Genomic DNA, 4,722 nt, shown 5'->3' with positions numbered 1-4,722 from the left:
ATGATACTCTCCATGATCATCCACTTATAAGCAAATTTCTTAACTTATTTTTTTAAAAAATTTTTAATAGTGAGAGATCATGAGGTACAGTTGCAGACTTACACATTTTTATGCTTGGGTTTCAATTATACAACAATCAAATACCCATCCCTCCACCAGTGCCCATTTCCCACCACCACGAATTTGACTTCATTTTTTTCTAACAGCTACTTGTATTCCACTGTGTAGATGTACCAGTTTCTTTAACCAGTTGTTTGTTCTTGGGCACTTGGGTTGTTTCTAGATTCTGGCTATTGTGAACGGTGCAGCAATGGACATACAAGTGCAGATGTCATTTCTACTGTGTTTTTTTTTTTTTGCATTCCCCAGAATATATTACCAGAAATGGTATTACTGGTTCACATGGAAGCTCTATTTCTATTTTTTTGAGAAATGCCCATATTGTTTTCCAAAAAAGCTGACCATTCAGCATTCTCACCAAAATTGATGAGAGTCTTTTTCCCCCCACATCCGCGCCAGCACTGATTGTTCTTGTTCTTTTTGATGTGTGCCAGTCTCTGTGGTGTAAAATGGTATCTCATTGCTGTTTTGATTTGCATCTCCCTGTTGATTAGTGATGTAGAACATTTTTTCATGTGCCTTTTAGCCATTTGTATTTATTTTTGAGGAAGTTCCTGTTCATTTTTTCTCCCCATTTTTTGATTGGGTGGGAGGTTTTTTTCCTTGTATAGTTCTACTAATATCTCATATATCCTAGATATTAATCCTTTATCTGATGGATATTTGGTAAATAATTTTTCCCATTCCGTGGGATCTCTCTGTATTTTGGTCACTATTTCTTTTTTTTTTTTTTTTTTGCTGATGACATTGTTTTATTTATTTTTTTTCTTTTTTTTATTAGTGGAACACCATGAGGTACAGTTATAGGCTTACAAATTTTGTGCTTGGGTTTCAGTTATACAATGATAAAGTGCCCATCCCTCCACCAGTGCCCGTCATCCATCACCACAGGCCCAGCATCCCCCCCTACCCCCCATCCCCCCGTCCCATCCTGCCTCTGTGGCAGGGTATTCCCCCTTGTTCTCTCTCTCTTCTTTTGGGTACTGTGTTTTGCAAGAGAGGCATTGAGTGGCAATCATGTTTGGTCTATAGACTACTTTTAGCATGCTTCTCCCACCTTGGGAGGGTCCTCACAACACCCTTCATTTGGTGCTCTCTTCTCTATCTGAGCTTCCTTTTCACCTAGAATGTGTGGCTGGCCTTCCATTCATGGAGCAAAATTCCTGGTACTAATCTCAGCCATTCCTGGGTGTTAGTCTCCCTTTTTGTTGCTTTATGTTCCCCAGATGAATGCAATCTTTCTGTGTCTGTCCCGCTCTTTCTGACTCATTTCACTTAACATGATACTTTCCATGTAGTACCACTTGTATGTAAATTTCATAACTTCATCTTTTCTAACAGCTACATAGTACTCCATTGTGGTCACTATTTCTTTTGAGGTAGAGAAGCTTCTTAGTTTAATGCAGTCCCATTTGTTTATGTTTGTTTCCACTTGCTTGGTCAGTGGTGTTTTATCCTTAAAGATGACTTTAGCTTCAACATCATGGAAGGTTCTGCTTCAACATCATGGAAGGTTCTGCCTATATTTTCTTCCCTGTATCTTATGGATTCAGGTGTGATATTGAGGTCTTTAATACAGAAAATGAATTTAAAAAAAAATTTTATTAGTGAAACACCATGAGGTATAGTTGTAGACTTACAAATTTTTGTGCTTGGGTTTCAGTTATACAATGATCAAGTACCCATCCCTCCACCAGTGCCCAGAAAATGAGATTATTAATGTTACTTAGGTTATAATAATTTTGAAGAAAAATTTAGGCCAGAGCTTGGGGAATCTTCCCTAAAAACTAGCTCCACTATAGAAAAAAACCCATGCTTTCAGGGATGTGGGGGAAAAGGAATCCTCATCTATTACTGGTGGGAATATGTCTAGTTTAAGTTTTATAGAAAAGAGTGTAGAAACTTCTGAAAAATATTTAGTATTGAGAGTCAGAGACATAGGACAGTAGCTTTATGAAGCTGATCTGGATTCTATCTTCTGCACATTCCCACCAAGCCCTGCCAGGAGTGATCCCTGAGCTCAGAGCCAGGAGTACGCCCTAAGAACTTACAGGTGTGCCTTCAAAACACACAAAAATTCAGACTGACTTTCCATTCTTCTAAGAATTGACCAGGGATTTTTCTTCCTAGCATCTACCCCAAGAGCTCAAATAATATTTAAAAATAGATATTTGAAATCCTATATTCATTGTAGCAATATTCATGATAGTCAAGATTTGGAAATAATCTACATGTCAAGAACAGATGAGGGGCTAAAGAAACTCTGGTGTATAAATACACAATGAAATATCACGTAGCTATAAGGAAGGATGAAATCATACACTTTGCTGCTATATAGATTTAACTAGAGAGAATCATGCTGAGTGAAGATAGTCATAGGGAGAGGGAGCAAATACAAGATGATCTCTCTCATACACAGAATAAAAACAAGCTTAGTAAGGGGTGTCTCTCTATGACTAGTTTTGGTAGTGTCTGCATCAGAGCTGATAAATAGCAGTATTGAGGAAATGCCAAAATTTGGCACACTGCTCCCAACTTCAGAGATATTCAAAGATGGTATTCAAAGGTTTTAGCCTTTCTGACTTAAAGGAAATTATGTCATGTGTAGGATAACACTGTTCTGTCCTTCCTGCATAACCTCAGGAATAGTTGATAGTTTATTGGACTGAGGAAAAGAGAAAAACACCTTAAGAGGTATCTTGCTCTTGAGCAGTCAGGAAGGGCTTTCTTATGTTGATTTGGCTACCTGACTGGGTGGAGTGTCAGCCCAGACTAGAGGGGAGGTGGAGAAGGAGAGAGCAGGGCTGAAGATGGACCACGGGGAGACTAGCTAGGGGAACGTGTGCTTGAGAGAACCTAGGCCCTCCATAACATAAGTTCTTCTATGGGATAAACTTCCTTGTAATAAACTGCCACTAAGATCAACCGGCCTGGCCCTCGTCTCTTCCTTCATCTGCCCTTGGCCAACAGCCGTCCCGATGCAGGCCACACACAGCGGCTCTAGGGCACCAAACGCGGTGAGATAGAGCCGTCCAGACAGCCCGCGAACACACAACCTTCTGCGTGTATAGTTTTTTACAGTCATGCTCTTCTTTTACACTCAAGACTTCATGTTTGTGTGCCCATGGAGATCACTGTTTTCAGTGATAGGGCAGAAGAACTTAAGAAACTCAACTGCCAAGTGAAGATGCTTCTATGTATTCTCACTTTTGCCACCTAACATGGATCAAAACACTGAAGAAACAAGGATGACTGGAACCCATGAACATTTCCTTGGTCTCCAACCCCAAGGAAATCATTGCTTGGGATGATAGCATCTTAAACACTGATGAAGGTATTGTATTCAGGGGCCTTTAATCATGGCTAATAAGTGTATCCTTTGGCAGGTTGCTATAACTGATCTTCTGGTCGGCTGCTCTGTGGGTAAGTTCTGGGCTTTTAGTCCTCTGAAAAACATGGTGATGTGTGCCTAGCTGGCTGGAAGCCTGGTAATGATACCATCAAGCCTGGTATACAGAAGAACAAAGAATATTTCTCTAAGCACAATTGAACCCTGCATCATTTTAGGCAGGCTGCAGTGAGAAGCCATAAGAACAAAACCTCTTGTTACTATTGTCAAGATTCAAACACCGGACCTTGGACTCAGCCCAAATGTGATATGGGATTGGAACAGTCTCTCCAGAAGGGCTAGGGGTGGGGCTGTCTTCCTTCCCTTGGAGAGAATAGGCTGAGTTGTTCTGTGGGACAGTAGAACTGATGTGTATAGAAGACATCAGGTTTGACCTTTTGTAGTTTCTATTAAAATTGAACTGAGAGAAAAAATAAAGAAACATAGCAAGGAAATAACAAATGGCCAATATACTAGATCCTGAGAGTTGGGCTACAGAAGTAAATTTGCTAAGAGAAGGATAGAGGGCTGGAAGTGACCTAGAGCCATTGGTGGAGGGACACTGACACTCTGGGGTTGGGTGTGGTGTTGGTACATTGTATTCCAGAAACTCTATTATTAACAGTACTGTAAATTGCAGTGCCTAAATAAGAATCAGAAAAAAAATAAAAAGCTCTGCCTGAACATGTCAAAGGGATAAAGGAAGCAGTTGGAAGAGAGCTCATATTGTGGCCAAATAAATATGCCATCATCTGAACCTCAAAAAGAAAAAAGTGAAAGTAGGGGTTTATAATTCATTGAATAAAGTGAGAAATACAAATCCATACTGCTATTAAACAAAAAAGTTAAGGAAAATAAAGAAAACTTCTGTATAGTAACATCCCAATTAATGAATGGAGAAGAAATTATGGAGCTAGAAAATCACCATTGACAACCTTCATAGTATTGATTCAGGCAAGATTGATCAGGTAATATAGAAATCAATAGGTGAATGTTTGATGAGAAACTGTATATTTATACAATCTGAAATTATCTTCCTACAGAATGCTTATTGATTTTAAAGAGAAAAATACTAACTTGACTCTGAAAAGGCTTGACAGACTTAACCTGAACCAAGTGAGCAAAGTTCCCATCAAGGGACAATGAGACAAATCAATATCCTTTTTTCTCCTTCTGGGGTGCACTGAGGACACTACCACTTTTGCAATCTTCCT

General features: G+C 39.4%; 1 pseudogene; it reads left to right on the top strand.

Annotated features, from left to right (window-relative positions):
• The first annotated feature begins 3,203 nt into the window (after nucleotides 1-3,203).
• On the top strand, nucleotides 3,204-3,670 carry LOC130041302 (peroxiredoxin-1-like; annotated as a pseudogene).
• Nucleotides 3,671-4,722: the final 1,052 nt, after the last annotated feature.

The sequence above is a fragment of the Sorex fumeus genome, unplaced genomic scaffold, assembly GCF_029834395.1.
Source record: "Sorex fumeus unplaced genomic scaffold, SorFum_2.1 ptg000098l, whole genome shotgun sequence".
NCBI classification, from domain to species: Eukaryota; Metazoa; Chordata; class Mammalia; order Eulipotyphla; family Soricidae; genus Sorex; species Sorex fumeus.
This window is presented reverse-complemented; position numbering and strand designations above follow the sequence as displayed.